This window comes from Glycine max, chromosome 1 (genome assembly GCF_000004515.6).
Source record: "Glycine max cultivar Williams 82 chromosome 1, Glycine_max_v4.0, whole genome shotgun sequence".
NCBI lineage: Eukaryota > Viridiplantae > Streptophyta > Magnoliopsida > Fabales > Fabaceae > Glycine > Glycine max.
In genome coordinates this window covers 28,546,140-28,567,429 of record NC_016088.4, presented here as the reverse complement: position 1 = coordinate 28,567,429, position 21,290 = coordinate 28,546,140, and the positions used below count along the sequence as shown (strand labels likewise).

At 37.4% G+C, this 21,290-nt stretch overlaps 1 pseudogene; it reads left to right on the top strand.

The window, feature by feature from the left end:
* The first annotated feature begins 2,463 nt into the window (after positions 1 to 2,463).
* LOC102663133 (peroxisome biogenesis protein 2-like) overlaps positions 2,464 to 21,290 on the top strand; it is a 33,199-nt pseudogene continuing 14,372 nt past the window's right edge.

The following is a 21,290-nucleotide window of genomic DNA, read 5'->3' as shown; positions in this document are numbered from 1 at the left end:
CTATGGGCATATAGAACAACCTTCAAAGAACCCATTGGCCTCTCCCTGTTTCAAAAGGTGTACAAAAAAGCATGTCACCTACCAGTGGAGTTAGAAATAAAAGCTCATCGGGCCATGAAGTTCCTCAACTTTGACTCTACAACATCCAAAGAGAAGAGGAAGATACAACTACAAGAACTTGAAGAGATGCGCCTCAACGCATATAAATTATTCAAGCTCTACACAGAAAGAACCAAGAGGTACCACGAAAAAAGATCCCCCATAGAGAATTCAGGCCCGGACAACAAGTATTGCTCTACAGCTCAAGATTAAATTTATTTCTCGATAAAATAAAATTAAGATGGAGTGGTCCCTTTAATATCAAAGACATTAAGCCTTATGGAGTTATAGAGATAGAGGACTAATCCAAAGACCGCAACTGGTTGGTTAATGATCAAAGATTAAAGATCTACCTTGGTGGAGAAGTCCCACAACACACCATAGTCATCAAGCTCTAAGATCCTTAAAGTGATACAAAGCGTCAAGCTAGTGACATTAAAGAAGCACTTACTGGGAGGCAACCCAACTTTCTAACTCTTACATTTTACATTACATTCATTTAGGATAGTTTTTAGCTTTAAGTTTGGAGTTCAAAAAAAATTTATCACTCAGTAACATAGCATTAACTTACCTTTTTGAGTTTTGTTCATCATGTGTAGCCTTATTAATGGCTAGATCATTTAGAGGACCACATACTCGCTGTCCAGGGAGGTGGCGAAGCTGCAATGAATAAGAGAAGATGTTGAGGGCTCTTCAGCCACAAGTGAAGCCTTCTCTATCCCTCTTTTTTACTTTTTGTTAATTCCACTTTATTAGTTTAGTTGTTTAGTATATGTATGGTAGTTTAGGAATATGTTTATTATTAGGAAGATAAGGAAACATAAGTGATTAAGAAGCATCCCCATTTTCTTGCAAACTCACCATAAAATAAAACAAATTTTTGTGCTTAAATCATTCTTTGTGTGGTTGAACTCAAATGCTAAAAGTGAAAACCACTGATTTTGCTTGATTAAGATGTGTAATGAGTTTGACATGAAAAATTGAAAGCAAATAAAGCAACTTGTAGACCTAGCCCGATGAATGAGTGATCCTTATAATGATACAAATATATATTGAGAGACACTCTTATTTCACTCACGGTAGACTTTGACTAAATCACTTGTAGATTGATTGCAATTGTATGCAATGAAATGATCAAGGCCATGTTTGCATGTTATGCCAAGAGCCAAAAAGCCTACCCTACATTGTTTATCCCTTGCACCTTACTTTCAGCTTAATTGATGTATTCTTTTCTAATTCCCTAACCTTGAAATTTATATGTTTATATATCAGCTATCACCCTTGACTTAAAGGATAAGAGAACATAGGTCTAGGAATTGGGAAAAGTTTTAAGTTTGGAGTGGCAATGCACCACTCAAAGGGAACAACATAAAGGGTACCAACAAGCTATCACATGAACAAAGGTTGAAAGTGTTATCCTTATTCTCTCTTATAAAGTATTGAAAAAGGAAAAATATAAAAACCAAAAAAATAAAGAAATAAAGAAAAACAAGAAAGAAGCCAAGTAAAGAAAAAATAAAAAATTGAGGACAAAGCAAAGTATGTATGAAATTGAAAATCAAAGGTACTAAGGATTGGTAGGAAGTGAATGAAATGAAATGAATAGACTAATGCTTTCCTTCCTCTAAGTTACTTTGAAATATCTAGAAAAACCAATACTCTTTGTTGGTCAATCCTCGTTACAAGCCAATAAAGTCCTTAGTGATCTCTACATGTCTTTGATGTATTGATTAACTTGAGATGAAAGTCAAAGTTGAACTATGGTGTTCTAAGATGTGAATTGAGTGAAACACTTACCCAAGCTAAATCATGAGCTTAAGAGCTAAACACTTTATGAGAGGACAAGTTGCTATGTGATTAGATTTGTAATCACAATCTTGTTCCATATTTTGAACTTTGCAAATGATTTGGTTGAGCTAAACATTTAAATGTGGGCACTATAATTAGATGCACTACCAAGAAAATAGTTTTTACATTACACTTTCTAAGATGATTCCCAAAACTGTCTTAATATATAAGGCAGTTGCAATTTTATAAATAACAAGAGATGTACGATGACGGTTTTATAAAAACCGTCTTAGAAATTAAGTGTTCAAAGACAATTTTGTTAAAACCATCTAAAAAATCAAGTATTCAAAGATGATTTTCTTAAAACCGTCTTTGAAATTAATGTCATTCTCGCGCACCTTGGCCTTCTCCTAATTTTGACCTTTAGTCTTCCTTTCTCCTCATACACCTTTTCTTTGTCCCCTCACTCAAAAAGTTTCCTTTCATTTCCATTTTTGTCTTCTCCTTCAAATCTATTTATCCCTCAGATCTAAAATCATACCCACTCTTTTTTTTCCTTCACACAAAATCGCAACGATGTCGAGCGACAACAATGAAGACGAGCTACTCCAGAGTGGCAATGAGATGTCAACTATGGTGGCAAATCCTCCTCCAATTACCGAAAGCCAGTGGCAAACTACATCTAGCTGCCAAAGAAACTCGCATCTCCATAGTGTAGGGAGGGCACCCTAGTAATGTAGGATCTTTCAGCCCTTGTATTTTAGGGCACCTGGACTAGTTTTTTTGTATTAGGGGTAGTTTTGTAATTTCATATGCATTAAGTGCACTATTTGATGTGTGTGTGTTGGGAGATAAATTTAATTGAATTTGGAGAAGCCCAGTCCAATTAAATTCTGGACCTTCCTAAGGGGACGTGAGCATTTGCTTGTTACACCCCATTGCCACATCATATGGTCACACTTTGTGCATGTCCTTCATGCTTTACATGCCTCATGACACCTAAGCACACTTAGTGGAGAATCTTGGACTTGATCTTGGATTTGTGTGCTGAACCATAGCTAAAATTCACTCATCATAATTAGTAAAATTTTGGCTCCAAATTTGGCTCCACAAATTCAAATTCAAATTCAAGTGAAATTTGAATAGAATTCAAATTTCCCTCCAATTTTATGTGACACTTAGGCTATAAATGGAGGCCTTGTGTGTGAATTTTTTCAACTTTGATCATTTGAGAATCAAACTTCAAAGTTCATACCTCATTTGAGGCATAAATTTTGTTTGTCTTTCTCTCTCTCCCTCCACTAATCTTCTCCTACCTTCAAGCTCTTATCCATGGCCTCCTATGGTGGTGAGCTTGTTCTTGACTCATCTTCTCCTTGAAGTGGCATCTCCAATCACTTTTCTTCCTTCTCCGTTGATGAAGAAGATCCAAGGCCTACAAGCTCCACATGGAGCTACATCATGTGGTATCAAGAGCATCTTCGTCTAGGTGATGTTCTTTTGCTTCCTCTATCTTTTTGTTCGGTCAATTCACTTTAATTCTTTGTTCTTCATATTATTCTACATGTACATCCTCCATTGTCTTGTTTTTTGGTTCTGTTTAGAGTAGATTAAAAAAATAAACCGATTAAATCTTAGATCTACACTTGTTTTTGCATTTCTATGGTTCAAATTTTATAGATTTGCTCTTGAGTCATGTTTTTTGTTGATTTTAGGTTCTATCAGTTTTTAGTTATAATCTTCTTGTGATAAACCTTTAGATCTAAATTTTCTTCCAAAATATTGATTAGAAAAAAAACACAAAAATCTAAGTGTAAATCACTTAATCCATGTTGTCTTAGAGTCATGTTTAGTCATAATAATTGTCACATTATGTTTTAAGTTTGTGTTGAATTTTGATTTTGGTTTATTGAATTCTAGGTTGAAATCGCTGGTGCTGGAAGCTTGAACATACGAACTTGTAAATATTACTGGGAATTGGTCACTACGAATTTTGAGCTGAAATTTTTACTGAATTTTGTAGACATCTGGAAAAAAATTCGAAACAAAGAACAAAGTGATTTGGATAAATGTAAAAAATAATAAAAATCATACACTTTGGCAGGAAAATTAGTGTCCAGAAATATAAAAGTGAAAAGGAAGTGTGCTTGTTGTATGGCTCAAAATTTGTTCTATAATTGGTGTCTATTTTATACCAATCTTAGTTATGATATTTCAATTGAAAGTTAGTGTGAAAACAAGTGCCAAAACTAGAGGTTTCTTGAGTCTTTTTTTTTTAGTTTTCTACTCTACTCTAGAGTCATTCTAGGTTTCTCTTTGAGTCCTAGCTTGCTTTTATGTGCTTTTCATTGCTTTAATTGTTGAATGATCCTTGAAAATTTGTCTTGTTAAAACTCTATTGGTTTAACTTTCATTTAATTTTTTTGTTCTTTGATTATTGCTTGTCTCTTTGTTTCCTTGTTTGTGAGTTGCCATAAAGGGAATTGGAAAGGAGGATTAGTGTCATCCCTTGAAGAATTTAAGTCAAGAAGAAAGGGGCCAACCACCTTAAAAGCTATTGGACTAAGAAACACTCCAAATTGAGTGAATCACCAAAGAGACAACAACCACCAAAATTGAGGACCATTTTGTAATTTTGTAATTGGCAATTTACTTACCTTCATTGTGTTCAAGTTTTGTAATAAAAATGCCTTTCAGTGGAAGTGTGTTGGGAGCCTGCAATAGGTTACCAAACTTCCATTTTTGTGTAATAATTTTAGGCAATTTTCCCTTAGGATAGTGAGTGTTTTGTTGGGAACCTTAAATATGGTCATCCATGCACTCCTTGGATCTGCCTAGGTTACATTGCTTGCACTTTAATTTCTTGCTCTTATTTGCTTTACTAGTCACACCTTGTTTATCTTATAATTACATAATACTTTCTTCTTGCTTATCACGCTTATCTTGAGTTCTTTTGAACCCTAGTTTTTACCTTTTACAAACCCCCAACAACAAAGAACCTCAACTTAGGAACCAACATGAGTCATCATTCATCTAGTGTTAATGGTGAGGGTACTAGTCATAAGGATCCTTTATCTAGAATCTTAGATGAGTTGAGTTCCCTCAAGTTATAGAAATAAAAACTAGAAAGAAAAGAAAAAGGAAAAGAGAGGGTAGAAATAAATCAAGATAACAGAGAACAAATAATAGAGGAAGAAAGAAGAAACATAATGAAAGAAAAGAAAAGAGAAAAACATGTCTCATATAGTAGTCATGACTCTTGCAAGAGTCATAGCGACTATTATAGAGGGCGCCATAGTTCACATACTAAACATCATTCCCAAAGAAGAGAAAATGATAGAAGGCATCAAGAGGTTAACATTAGCCTCCTAAATTTCCATGGAAAAGATAATGTTGAGGCCTACTTAGATTGGGAAATGAAGGTTGAACAACTCTTTGCTTGCCATCATATTAGCGAAGAGAGAAAAGTTTCATTGGCTACCCTTAGCTTTCAAGAGTATGCCCTCTATTGGTGGACTTCCCTTGTTAGATTATTGGGGATCCTCCAGTAGAGTATTGGAATGATCTTAAGAGTGCCCTTAGGAAGAGGCACATTCCCTTCCACTACGAAAGGGAGCTTATGGACAAGCTCCAAAGGCTTAGAGAAGGGAGTATGAGTGTTGACGAATATAGACAACAAATGGAACTGCTCCTTTTAAGAGCTGGACTTAGGGAGGAGGAAAGAACAAGCATAGCTAGGTTCCTTAGTGGGCTTAATATGGAAGTGAGCGACAAGGCTAAACTCCTTCCATATAGGGACCTAGATGAGCTAGTCTAATTTTGTATAAAAGTGGAGCAACAACTTAAAAGAAAGTCTTCTTCAAAATCTTATGGCTTTCACTTTTATCCAAGGAAGGACCAAACCCAAGGAATTTTGGGCTGTACCTTCAAAACCCATGGAAGATAAGGGTAAGACCATGGGGAAAACTGATGCAATCCTACCCCGCAAGGGCATTGGATAGAAAACTCCAAGTAGATTGGGCCAGAGATGCAAGAGAAGGCCCTAGGGTTCTTATGAGCCTTAGGGTAGATTTCGGGCCCATGGGCTAAGTATGAGCCCACTTATCTTTGTAAATATTAGATTAAGGTTTCATTATTTTTGGGCCTTGTATTTAGGGCTCCATAATGTAGGTAGGGTACCCTAGAAATATAGGATTTTTCAGCCCTTGTATTTTAGGGCACCTAGACTAGTTTTTGTATTAGGGGTAGTTTTGTAATTTCACATGCACTAAGTGGATATTTGATGTGTGTGGTTGGAAATAAATTTAATTGAATTGGTAGAAGCCCAATCCAATTAAATTTTAGAGGGGGAGGTGAGCATTTGCTTACTACACCCCATTGCCACATCATATAGTCACACTTTGTGCATGTCCTTCATGCTTTTCATGCCTCATGACACCTAAGCACACTTAGTGGAGAATCTTGGAATTGATCTTGGATTAGTGGGCTGAACCATAACTAAAATTCACTAATCATAATTAGTGAAATTTTGGCTCCAAAGTTTGGCTCCACAAATTCAATTTCAAATTCAAGTGAAATTTGAATTTCCCTCCAATTTTGTGTGACACTTGGGCTATAAATAGAGGTCATGTGTGTGCATTTTTTTGGAAGCTTTGATTATTTGAATATTAAACTTCAGATTTCAAAGCTCATTTAGAGCACAAAATTTCGTGCTCTTCTCTCCCTCTCCCTTCATTCATCTCCTTCTTCCTCCAAGCTCTTATCCATGGCCTCCTATGGTGGTGAGCTTCTTCTAGACTCATCTTCTCCTTGAAGTGGCATCTCCTCTCTCTCTCCCTTTCTCCATTCCACTGCCATTCATCTTCCAAGAAGCAAAGGAATCCATTGATGAAGAAGATCCTAGGCCTACAAGCTCCAATGGAGCTTGCATCAAAATCCACCCCTAAGACTAGTTCCCAAGAAAGGACTAGCAACATTAAATGCTTCAAGTGTCTTGGGAGAGGTCACAATGCCTCAAATTCCCCACAAAGAAAACCATGATTATGAGGGGTGAAGACATTTATAGTAGTCAAGAGGAGACTACTTCTTCCTTTTCCTCTAGTGGAAGTGAAGATGAAGTAAGGGGTGAAGAGTCTAGTGAGGAAGTCTACCTCCATGAAGAAGGTAACCTCCTAATGGTTAGAGGGCTCCTTGGAGGTCAATCTTGTGATCTATCCCAATCCCAAAGAGAGAACATCTTTCATACAAGATACAAAATTTTAGATAAAACTTGTTCTCTCATTGTGGATAGTGAATCTTGTTGCAATTGTTGTAGCACAAGATCAGTTTCCAAGTTGAACCTCACTATCATTCCCCACCCAAAAGCTTATAAACTTCAATGGCTCAATGAGCAAGGGGAAATGATAGTTAACCAACAAGTGAAGGTACCTTTCTCCATTGGGACATATAAGGATGAAGTTAATTGTGACATAGTTCCCATGGAGGCAGGGCATATTCTTTTTGGAAGGCCATGGCAATTTGATAGGAAGATCATTTATAATGCCCTAACTCATGAGATTACCCTCACCCATCTTGGCGCTAAATTTGAGTTGCATCCTCAAACACCTTCACAGGTGGCCTAAGATCAAATAACTATGAAAGATAAGAGGGATGAGGAAGAAAAACTAGAAAATCAAAAGAAAAAGAAGGATAGTAAGGCCTTGTCTTTAAAGGCCAAGGGGAAGGAAAACGAGGAAAAAGATTCCTCCAAGAAGACTGTTAAGAATGAAAATCATTTTGCAATAAAAGGTGATATCAAAAGAGCACTCCTTCTTAAACAATCTTTCTACCTTCTCGTATCAAGGGAAACATCCCTTAGCACTGCCATACCTCTTGGGCTTGAGGTTATTCCACAAGTAAAGGAGTTGTTAGATAAGGGTTTGGTTCATAAGAGCTTAAATCCTTGTGCTTTGTTGGTGTCCCAAATAGGTATTATTAGGCACCAAATCCCTAAAATAGGTGGTATGATGAATGTGTTAAGTGGTGCAACCCTCTTTTGTAAAATCACTCATGCACCCAACATCTTCATGATTTGTGTACATAGGGACTCTTTAGGTAGGTTTGTTCTTATTTTTAGTTTCAATACAAACTTAAGTGCTGATATAGGATACCTTAGGTTTGTCGTACTTTTTGGTAGGAATAATCAACATGAAAATGTAGAAAAAGGTATGTTTTATTGCATTACTTTCCTTCATTTTTTAAATAGTGATCAAAGGGTTCTCATGGATCCAAAGAGAATAAAGGTCATTACTGAGTGGCCCACTCCACCAAGTATAAGGAAAATTTGGGGCTTCCATGACTAAACAAACTTTTACAAAAGGTTTGTCCCATATTTTTCTATACTTGTAGCACCACTCATTGAGTTGGTGAGGAACCATGTTCCCTTATGGGAAGATGCCCAGGAAAGGGGTTTTCAGACCTTACCCTACTCCAACATACCAAACACCACTAATATAAATGTTTTTATTCTTTTTACAGGTATTGAGGGAAAAAGCCCAGAGTTTAAAGAACCTCTGGATTTGAGGTCAAATCCTTTTGAAGGGGGAGGGAATGATACAATCCTACCACCCAAGGGCATTAGATAGAAGACTCCAAGAAAATTGGGCCAGAGATGTATAAGAAGGCCCTAGGGTTCTCATGAGCTTTAGGGTAGATTTTGGGCTCATGGGCTAAGTATGAGCCCACTTATCTTTGTACATATTTGATTAGGGTTTCATTATTTTTGGGCCTTCTATTTAGGGCTCCATAGTGTAGGGAGGGTATCCTAGTAATGAAGGATCTTTCAACCCTTATATTTTAGGACACTTAGACTAGTTTTTGTATTTGGGGTAGTTTTGTAATTTCATATGCATTAAGTGCACTATTTGATGTGTGTGTTGGGAGAGAAATTTAATTGAATATAGAGAAGCCCAGTCCAATTAAATTCTGGACCTTCCTAAGGGGGAGGTGAGCATTTGCTTGCTACACCCCATTGCCACATCATATGGTCACACTTTGTGCATGTCCTTCATGCTTTACATGCCTCATGACACCTAAGCACACTTAGTGGAGAATCTTGGACTTGATCTTGGATTAGTGGGCTGAAACATAGCTAAAATTCACTAATCATAATTAGTGAAATTTTGGCTCCAAATTTGGCTCTACAAATTCAAATTCAAGTTAAATTGGAATAGAATTCAAATTTCCCTCCAATTTTATGTGACACTTAGGCTATAAATGAAGGCATTGTGTGTGCATTTTTTCAACCTTGATCATTTGAGAACTACACTTCAAAGTTCAAACCTCATTTGAGGCATAAATTTCGTGTCTCCTTCTCTCTCCCTCCACTCATCCTCTCCAACCTTCAAGCTCTTATCCATAGCCTCCTATGGTGGTAAGCTTGTTCTTGACTCATCTTCTCCTTGAAGTGGCGTCTCCAATCGCCTTTCTTTATTCTCCATTCCACTTACATTGATATTAAAGAAGAAAAGGACTCCATTAATGAAGAAGATCCAAGGCCTACAAGCTCCACATGGAGCTACATCACCTTCTTCCTTCACTCATCTTCTCCTACCTTCAAGGTCTTATCCATGGCTTCCAATGGTGGTAAGCATGTTCGTGACTCATCTTCTCCTTGAAGTGATGTCTCTAATAACCTTTCCTCCTTCTCCATTCTTCTGTCATTGATCATCAAGAAGCAAAGGACACCATTGATTAAGAAGTTCTGAGGCCTACAAGCTTTACATAGAGCTACATCATGTGGTATCAGAGCATCTTCATCTAGGTGATGCTCTTTTGCTTCCTCTATCTTTTTGTTCGATCAATTCACTTTAATTTCTTGTTCTTCATCATCTTCTCCATATATCTCCTCCATTGTCTTGTGGTTTGGTGCTGTTTAGAATAGATTAAAAAAAAACCGATTAAATCTTAGATCTACACTTGTTCTTGCATTTCTATGGTTCAAATTTTATAGATCTACTCTTGAATCATGTTTTTGTGTTGATTTTAGGTTCTATCATTTTTCAGTCATAATCTTCTAGTGCTAAAACTTTAGATTTCAATTTTATTACAAAATATTGATTAGAAAAGAAAACACAAAAATCTAAGTGTAAATCACTTCATTCATGTTGTCTTAGAGTCATGTTTAGTCATAATAATTGTCACATTATGTTCTAAGTTTATGTTCAAGTTTGATTTTGTTGATTGAATTCTAGATACATTTGTTCATGTATTCTTGCAATTCTTAGCCTATAATTTGAATTTTGAGTCTAATTCATGCATGTTATTTAGTTCATAACATGTTCTAAATCAATTTCTAGAAGTAGTCTTGTTGTTGAACCCTTTTTTTTTGTTTTCTAAGTTTCCTATATGATGCCTATGAAGAAATTGAGTTGTGGTGCTGAGTTGTGGCTGGATTTGTGAATCAAGATAAGTCTTAAGCTCTCTTGAATTGTGTTATTCAAGACAATTGAGCATAAGAAAACACAAATTGTAACTATCCAAGCCTTAAGCAACATAAACACTACTCTTGATTTCTAGGTTGAAATTCTGGTTGCTGCCAGTTTTGGCACACTGTCTTCTTAACTCCTCCATGGCTAAAATAGACATCTTGAAAAAAACAATGGAAAAGGAATGAACAAAAAAGAAAAAGAAATGAGCAAGAAAAGGAGATAAAGATTAACATCAAAATACACGTCCGGAACAACAACAAAAAATGTGTATGCTTGATTTGCTTGAAAATTGTTCATTATTTTGAGTTGTATTACAATCCTATTTGACTCCTTGGAGTTTTTAATCTTTTATATGTGTTTCTAAATTGACATAACTAGAATTTTTCTTTGATTATTGTTTTTAATTTGCCAATCTAATCTAGTGCCATTCTAGGACTTCCTTTATGTTCCACCTTGGCTTGTGGTGCTGTCCTTTTGCTTTATTTTTTCTTGAATCTCATTGACTTGAAATTCCTTAAATTATAGAAAGAAAAACAAGAGAGAAAATAAAAAGGAAAAAAAAGAGTGGAAGAAATAAGTCAAGATGAAAGAGAGAACATAAGAGAGGAAGAAAGAAAAAAAATAATGAAAGAAATGAAAAGAGAAAATCATGTCTCCTATAGTAGTCATGACTCTTGCAAGAGTTTAAGTGAAGAACTTAGCGACTATTATAGAGGGCATCATAGGTCACATACTAAAAATCACTCCCAAAGAAGAGAAAAGGATAGAAGACCTCAAGAGGTTAACATTAGCCTTCCATATTTCCATGGGAAAGATAATGTTGAGATCTACCTAGATTGGGAAATGAAGGTTGAACAACTCTTTGCTTGCCATCATATTAGCGAAGAGAGAAAAGTTTCATTGGCTACCCTTAGCTTTCAAGAGTATGCCCTCTATTGGTGGACTTCCCTTGTTAGATTATTGGGGATCCTCCAGTAGAGTATTGGAATGATCTTAAGAGTGCCCTTAGGAAGAGGCGCATTCCCCCTACTATGAAAGAGAGCTTTTGGACAAGCTCCAAAGGCTTAGACAAGGGAGTATGAGTGTTGAAGAATATAGAAATAAAATGGAACTATTCCTTTTAAGAGATGGACTTAGGGAGGAGGAAACAACAAGCATAGCTAGGTTCCTTAGTGGGCTTAATATGGAAGTGAGGGACAAGGTTGAACTCCATTCATATAGGGACCTAGATGAGTTAATCCAACTTTGTATAAGAGTGGAGCAACAACTTAAAAGAAAGTCTTCTTCAAAATCTTGTGGCCTTCACTTTTATCCAAGGAAGGACCAACCCAAGGAATTTTGGGGGCTGCACCTTCAAAACCCAAGGAAGTTAAGGGTAAGACCATAGATAAATCCACCCCTAAGACTAGTTTCCAAGCAAGGAAACCATGATTATGAGGGGTCAAAACATTTATTGTAGTCAAGAGGAGACTACTTCTTCCCCTTCCTCTAGTGGAAGTGAAGATGAAGTAAGGGGTGAAGAGTCTATTGAGGAAGTCTACCCCCATGAATAAGGTGACCTCCTAGTGGTTAGAAGGCTACTTGGAGGTCAATCTTGTGATCTATCTCAATCCCAAAGAGAGAACATCTTTCATACAAGATGCAAAATTTTAGATAAAACTTGTTCTCTCATTGTGGATATTGAATCTTTTGCAATTATTGTAGCACAAGATTAGTTTCCAAGTTGAACCTCACTATCATTCCCCACCCAAAACCTTATAAACTTCAATGGCTCAATGAGCAAGGGGAAATGATAGTTAACCAACAAGTGAAGGTACCTTTCTCCATTGGGACATATAAGGATGAAGTTAATTGTGATATAGTTCCCATGGAGGAAGGGCATATTCTCTTAGAAAGGCCATGGCAATTTGATAGGAAGATAATTTACAATGGCCTAACTAATGAGATTACCCTCACCCATCTTGGCACTAAATTTGTGTTGCATCCTCAAACACCTTCCCAGGTAGCTAAAGATCAAGTACAAATAAAACTTAAAGGGATAAGCAAAAGAATAGAAAATGAAAAGAAGAACAACCTTTAATGGTTAAGGAGGAGTGTAAGGAGGTAAGTGTCTCCTCCAAGAGATTAGCTAAGAAGGAAAGTCATTTTGCAATAAATACAAACATTAAAAAAGCTTCCCTTCTTAGGCAACCTCCACATATTCTCCTTTGTAAAAGAACACTTGTTAGCACTACCAAACCTCTTGAGCTTGAGGTTATTCCTCAAGTAAAAGAGTTCTTGGATGAGGGTTTGGTTCGTAAGAGCTTAAATCCTTATGCTTTGTTGGTGCCCAAAATAAGTATCATGAGGCATTGAATCCCTATGTTAGGTGGTATGATGAATGTGTTGAGTGGTGTAACCCTCTTTTGTAAAATCACCCATGCATCCAACATCTTCATGATTCACATACATAGGGACACTTTAGGTAGGTTTGTTGTTATTTTTGGTTTCAATACAAACCTAGGTGCTCATATGGGTCACCTTAGGTTTGTCGTACGTTTTGGTAGGAGTAATGAACATGAAAATACAGAAAAAGGCATGTTTTATTGCATTACTTAATTTTTTAAATAGTGATCAAGGGGTTCCCACGGATCCTAAGAGAATAAAGGTCATTACAGAGTGGCCCACTCCACCAAGTATAAGGAAAATTTGGGGCTTCCATGACTAAACAAACTTTTACAAAAGGTTTGTCCCATATTTTTCTATACTTGTAGCACCACTCATTGAGTTGGTGAGGAACCATGTTCCCTTATGGGAAGATGCCTAGGAAAGGGGTTTTCAGACCTTACCCTACTCCAACATACCAAACACCACTAATATAAATGTTTTTATTCTTTTTACAAGTATTGAGGGAAGAAGCCTAGAGCTTCAAGAACCTCTAGATTTGAGGTCAAATCCTTTTCAAGGGGGAGGGGATGATGCAATCCTACCCCAAGGGTATTAGATAGAAGACTCCAAGAAGATTGAGCCAGAGATGAAGGAGAAGGCCCTAGGGTTCTCATGAGCCTTATGGTAGATTTTGGGCCCATGGGCTAAGTATGAACCCACTTATCTTTGTACATATTAGATTAGGATTTCATTATTTTTGGGCCTTGTATTTAGGGATCCATAGTGTAGGGAGGGTCCCCAAATAATGTAGGATTTTTCAGCCCTTGTATTTTAGGGCACGTAGACTAGTTTTGTATTAGGGGTAGTTTTGTAATTTCACATGCATTAAGCACTATTTGATGTGTGTGTTGGGAGAGAAATTTAATTAATTTGGGAGAAGCTCAATCCAATTACATTTTGTACCATCCTAAGGGGGAGGTGAGCATTTACTTGCTATATCCCTTTGCCACATCATATAGTCACACTTCGCGCATGTGCTTCATGCTTTACATGCCTCATGACACCTAAGCACACTTAGTGGAGAATCTTAGACTTGATCTTGGAATAGTGGGCTGAACCATAGCTAAAATTCACTCATCATAATTAGTGAAATTTTGGCTCCACAAATTCAAATTCAAATTCAAATTCAAGTGAAATTTGAATAGAAATTCAAATTTGCATCCAATTTTGTGTGACACTTAGGCTATAAATAGAGGCCTTTTGTGTGCATTTTTTCAACTTTGACAATTTGAGAATTAAACTTCAAAGTTAGACCTCATTTGAGGCATAAAATTTCGTGCTCCTTCTCTCCTTCTCCCTCCACTTATCTTCTCCTATCTTCAAGCTCTTATCCATGGCTTCCTATGGCGGTGAGCTTGTTCTTAACTCATCTTCTCCTTGAGGTGACATCTCTAATCACCTTTCCTCCTTCTCCATTCCGCTATCATTGATCTTTAAGAAGCAAAGGACTCCATTGATGAAGAAGATCCAAGGCCTACAAGCTCCACATGGAGCTACATCAGGCTCCAGAACCAAAGCCACCGCAGCCGAAAGACCAATGCACAAAGATGATTGCACCTGTGATGGTGAGGAGGTTAGTCATTGGAAGCATGCATACTAGGCTGAGGTATGCGATAATCGCATGTGTCAAGACTTTTCTCGTAGGGTTCGTGAAATGAGGGAAACAAGATTAGCACCAGTGCCTCAAAAATTTGTGGCTCCAAAATTTAGAAAAAAGGTTCTATAGGGGGTAGAAAGCAACTTACCTTTCCTATAGTCATTCCCTCGTGGCATGGAATATGTTGGTCCAATGGGGTTGGGGTAAAGTTCATTTTGATGCTTATCTTACGTTGCTTTTGCATTGTTTCCCTCTTTGTTATGTTAGTCTTTGGTTCTATTGTTGGCGTTATTTCCATGTTTCTTTAGTTCTTTGAGGGAATAAATATGCTTCTATCTTGTATGTTTAATGTCCTTTACCTGCAGTATATATTTTATATACTTTGACTCTTACCTTTTGTAACAATTTTTGTATGAAGATTCAATATGTATTTGATTGGCTTTCTAATTTCTGATGCAGTCGGTGCTTTGCTGGCTCTAGTGAATGAATGGCAGAACACACCACCTAATTGAGTGGGTTCAAATCCTTGTGGTGTTGGTTGGGATGGCATTGAGTATACCAATTCATGCATTACCTCCATGTACTTTGAAGTTTTAATTTCTTGCAAAATTGATACCTTCTCTTGAATTGTCTTCTTTGAGATTAACTTGGTTGCTAGTATTTCAGATCATTAGCAGGCATGGATTTATCTGGCCAGCTTACTTCAGATATTGGATCACTATCTAAATTTCTGATTTTGTAAATTTTCTACTCTAGTGCTTATCAATGATCAAATATCTTAATTTGTCTCCTGAACTTGTGGAGTATATATCAAAATAATGTTGAGGACTAAGCATCCTGAAAACTAATTATGTATGGCCATTATCTATTGTATTGCATGAAGTCCTCATTTCATTTTCATTTACAACATCCCTGATGTGAGCATACGAAACCGTTTTTCATAAAGTGGTGACTTTGTGCTTTGTTATTGATTTTTCCTTTGCAGGGATTTGTCTTACAATAAGAAATTAACTGGACCACTTCCTAGTGACATTGGAAACTTGAGAAAATTGAGAAACTTGTAAAATGATATTGAATGTCGTTAAGAATTTTAAGATCATAACTCAATTGTGATTAAGTATGAGTGTTTGACCAAACAACTCTAACAATGCATTTTATTATTTTATTCTGCAAACTTCTTATAAATTGTGGTTTCACTGGTCATATCCCAGTTAGAATTAGAAATTTAGAATGGCTTGTTTTTCTGTAAGGGTTGTTTGCTTCATTTAGCCTAACTAGGATCTTTTGTACTTCCCATTTGGACTATGTTTTGAGTATCATATGTTCATATGTTTGTGCAATCCCTATATTCTTAATGCTACTAATATCTTGTAAGATAACAAAGTTGGATTCAATTCCACATCTTTAAATTCTAATGGCTCACTCAGCCAATTCCAGCTGCCATTGGTAATCTCACAAGTTCTAATAACCTTCCTAAATTGCAGCATTATGTTCTTAAACTTGTTTGATAAATAGAACAATGTATTTGGTTAATTAAGTTAATTTTCTTAAAGGGATGCTATATGATGTTTATTTGTTCACTTTTGTTTTAAGTTCTTCATACCTCAAACACTTGTGTTTATACTTTATACTACAAAGTTTATATCCTTTTATTCCTTACCTCCAGGAACTTGCAGGGCTCCTAAAACTGTCACCATACTCTAGCTTTAGTCTATTTGAATGTTGTAAAGTTGTTACTGGCTCCAAAGAACCTGATCTTGGGAATGGCATGTCTTTTTTCCTCTCCTTGTTTTTGTTATATTATAATCAAGTTGTAGTTAATTGCCTAATAGCTCCTTTTATTGTTACATAGAGGAGTACATTGGGTTAGATGAAAAGAAATATATTGGGGATCTCCTGGCGAAATTAAAAGCCACAAAGGATCGAAGTAAAGCAGAAATCTTTCACTGTGAACTGATATTCAAGGAAAATTTATTTTGTGAGTCAGATGAAGTTGTTCGTGTTGATTAAGGAATTGTTCGTGTTGGGTTTTCAGCAGCAGACTCTTCCAATTTCTATATTAAGAGTTAACCAAGTTGATGCAGCGAGATTGGACATTTAAATGTCATCCATGTTGAAAGAATAATTGGTTAAAGTGTTTTCATTAATGAAGGTATTGTTATGAAATACTTACAGTAGTAATTGTTGTGTGAAAGGAATGTGTGTGGTAATTTTGCTACCAATTTGGAAATTGTTTTGAACATCTTTCAAATTTCTTTTATGTGTTTTGGGATTAGCTAGGAATGTTATTTCAGTATGAAGTTGAGCTTGATGCTTTCCTTGAGTTTCTTATTTGGAGGTTCTCAATTTGGGTGGATAAGCCAACCCCAGGCATTGCTCTCTTGAACCTGAGGTACAGAGATGAGCATGTAGTAGAACCAAGAGATAAAGACAGGAAGGTCTGAATCTCATCTGTATGTACTGTAGTGCTATTTAGATAATTAAGTCTTTAATGTTGTGAGATGGTTCTGAATTCTAGTTGATTATTTGATAAGTTGTAAGGGTTAAAGTTAAACACATGGAATGGACATTTTGGAAAACACCAGTTATTGTTGACATTACTTGCATCATGGATGACTCTGCCCTGCCCTGAATAAGTGTAATTGATGATATCCTATTTGTCATACCCTAATTTTGTCCGGGGATTATTACTTGATGATATGCAACCTTTGATTGGCCGCTTCAAGATACTTGGCACCCTTTGTTGCACAATATGCGAAGTCCCGAGACGCGCCGGAAATCAAAAGGAAGTATTGTTACGCAATCCGTGAGTTTCCGTAACTTCTTCGAAAGCTAACAAATAGTAAATACATAATCCGTAAGGATTCGTAACCTTACGGAAAGAAAATAAGTATCGTTACAAAATTCGTAAAGTTTCGTAACATTACGGAAAAAGAATCGCCAAAAAAGGGGCAAAGGGGTGTATTTAGTAAAATAGGGGGTGCATATAGTAATTTTTGAATCTGGGCCCTTCTAGGGGTTTCTGGGCCATTTCTTGCTTAAGGTGGAAGCAATCTAGCTCGCCTGGGCGAGCTAGGTGGCAACCACCTCCCCCGTTTTGTTAAAAAATGGGATTCTGGGGCTTCCGGGACACCCGTAATGCTTCCGTAAAATTCTCATAACCCTAAATAAGCATATTTCACTTAATACGGGTGAGAGGGAAGAGAAAAAAAGAAGAAAATCAAGTCCTATATGCTTGCGTAAGGCTTCCGTAACTTTTCCGTAAATTACGAAAGAAGGGGGGTATACTTATCAAAATTGGGGGGGTGCAAATAGCAATTTCAAAATTTTGAATTGGGCCTTCCAGAATGATTTTTTGAAGCTGGGTTGCTTCCTCCCCCTTCCGGAAGTAACCCAGCTCGCCCAGGCGAGCTGGGCAGCAACCTCCTCCCCCTTTTTCTTATAAATAGGCTGAAGGGGGCTGTTCTAAGGATCCCAGATCCCCCTGGTGATGTATTTCAGCTGTTTTGGGTGAAAAAAATTGTTTCCGTGAAGAAAGTCCAAGCCTCCTCCCCCTTTTTCCTATAAATAGGCTGAAGGGGGTTGTTCTAAGGATCCCGGATCCCCCTGGTGATGTATTTCAGCTGTTTTGGGTGAAAAAAATTGTTTCCGTGAAGAAAGTCCAAGCCGAGGTGCTTCCGTAATGCTTCCGAGATGTTTCCGTAAGCAAATTCGTGAAGGGTTTCCTCCGTTATTCACCGTTCTTCATTCGTTCTTCGTTCTTCAACGGGTAAGTTTCCAAATTGAGCTTTTCAATTCATTCTATGTACCCGTGGTGGTCCCCGTTTGTTTTGTGTACTTTTATTCTCGTTTCATTTACTTTCCGTACCCCCTTTTGACATGCTTCAATCATTTATTTAAGTCATTTCTCGCCTAATCAAAAAATAAAATTAATATCCACCGAACATTTGATTTGTAATATCCGTTAATTTCCGTTAAAATGAATTCCGACCGTTCGGTCGTGCCGTAACCACGTTGGAAATCAAAAAAGAGGTAAAATAATAATATAATAATAAAAAAATACCTTTTAGTAAAATAAAGCGAAAAATCAATCGGACGCTTTCTCTTTGGGATTTCTCATTCTTAATTGAATTGACTAGTAACTAAAGTGAAACTAACGCTAAAAAACAATTCGCCTAGTCAAGCTCGTCCACAAAAAATCACTAAAAAGGGTTTGAAGGTTTATCATCTCAGTTTTCCTTATCAAGTAAATGGATCATTTTTAAGGTCCAACGCCTTAAAATGATCACCTTCCAAGTAAAAAGAATCGTTTGATTCACCCTTAAGAAAGAACTACGTAGGTCTGATTTCCTCTTCGATAGAGGGTACGTAGGAGCAAAAGCCCCGCTTTTGTCGACCTCAAAAAATAAAAAGAAATAAAAGTTAAGGTAATACAATTTCCACAATTCTGAAAAATAGGTTGTTGTCCCTTAAGACAAACGTGAGAGATGCTAATACCTTCCTCAAACGTAAATACAACTCCCGAACTTAGAATTTTCATTTTTGACCGGTTTCCTTCGGTTTTTCCGACGTTTTCCACAAATAAACGTTGGTGGCGACTCCACGCATCTTTCCTCCTTTTGGAAAGTGCACCCGTGAGCCTCGCCTCGCACGCCCGCAAAAGGGCATGTTGCGACAGTTGGCGACTCCACTGGGGACTTTTTGTGAGTTAGCCTATTTTAAGGAATTGTGGAATTATGAAACTTTGTGTGTGCATTTTTCGAACTATGTAAAATGTAAATAACTGTTGTCTATTTCACATTCTTTACACTGCATTCTAAGCACCCACGGGTTTGAGTGAAAAAGGGGCCCTATACCTGGGTTCATGGGAATTTAAGGAGTGGAGGTGAATCTATCATCATGCTAGGTCTCTGACTTGCTTGATAATAGTGAAACCTCGTCTAGAGCTTTCTCTCTTTATAATATGTTGTCGCTGGTATTCCATACCGCCACAATATTATTATCTTGAGTGATGATACCTCTAGAAAACGGCTATGTGAGTTATGAATCATTGGGAATAGTTATTAGAGACCCCTAGATACTATCCTGTAGGTCCCTAAAATAGGGGCACGGAGCAAACACGCTGCGTGCCATTTTAAACACTGCCATGCATGTAGTCCTAAATGTCATATACGCCTTTGCTTGTAATTATTTATGGATATTGTCGTACTTTGTGCATCCCCCTGTTGCGCTTTTGCGCATCTGCATCATGCCGTCACACATGCATTGTATGTGGGTCTCGTCTTTTGTCGTGGGAAGTCGAAAGATCCATATCGTCTTCTTAACTGCACACATGGGGCACTGCGCCCCCAAATGCGCAGTAAGGAGAGATGATTTTCCGGGCTCTCGTGTCCGTAAATGCATTCATATCATGCACCACATAAACATCTCTTCAGCATCATAATGAACATATCGTTCCTGCATTTGTCTGTTATCACATTCCCATTTTGCATGAGTCATTGCATCATCATGCATATACGTTCAACATACTTTTTGTTCTACATGTTTGCTCATACATGATCCTTGTATTTTCCTCTACAAAACAAAAACAAAAAAAAAAGGGAAGCATGAAAATTCATGATGCATTATTAGTTGCATGTGTTAGGTACCATGAGCCAACCATGTTGGGATCATAAACCCATTTCTAAAATTAAAAAAAAAAACGCAAACAACAAAACAAAATGATTGAGCATGGTACCTAATGCGTGGTTAATTAAGAAAGGATGTCTCTTCGGGCATCTCAATCTCATAATTACATTTTCCATGCGTAGCATGCGTATTCTCGAATCTTTCACCCCTACGAAATGTTGTTGAAGTATTGGCGATCAAAATTGCCATTCCCTGGGTTATGGGGTTGAACCAAGCTCGTGCTTTTACGAAAAGGTTCATCGAGTCAAGTTGAAGCATGGAAGTAACCATCTTGCAAAAATTGGGGCAAAAGATGGATCGTGTTACATCATTGCTTCATCTACTGCCAAACACGTTTAGGATTGTTGATATCCTTGTTACTTCCAGCTTCACCTTAACAAAGATGTCATGGACCATGTTGAAAATCTAAATTGATTCAACCCCATGTCCTGCGTAAAAATTCGCAATACTTCAACTATGCATCATTCGCATACATCCATACTTTTCATTGGTTGTATTGCTCATTACATTCTTTCCTTCAAAAATAAAAAATAAAAAGAACTTAATCATTGTTATAAAAAAGAAAAAACCCGTTTTACGACGCCCTTACTGAACCTGTGCTAGAGCTAGAGTAATGGGTAAAGCAGAGGAGGTGCAAGAGAAGGTGAAGGCCGACATGGAGGCCATGAAAGAGAAAATGGCCACAATGATGGAGGCCATGATGAGCATGAAGAAGATAATGGAAGCCAATGCGGTTGCAATTGCCACTACCAGCGTTGTTGCTAAGGTGAACCCGACGTCCCCATTCGACATCAACCAAATGAATCATCCAACCTCAGATATGGTAGGCAAAGATTTGGGAAGTACGGGCGGCCCCCATGATGTGCAAATTCAAAACGAGCATGCCTTCCCGCTATATGGCTTGCCTCTCAACTATACGCCACCCAATGTGGCGTACACTCCTAATAAGAATGTCAATAACTCCACTCCTATACCCATTGAGAGCCAACAACCCTAAGCTGATCATGCACATGTCTCTTAAACCGTGGGGGAGACACATGAAATTCCCCATCACAATCTAGCCGACTTCGAGCCTTGGCTCGGATATGCCACTGAAGGGCAAGCAGTTGGTGGTATACCCCTTGAAAACACTTCGGAAGGCCCTCAGTATCACCCCCAGCTACACCTCTTGCATTCCACAACAAGTAAAAACCCTCATGCTATGGCAGAAATGGGAAAGTTGG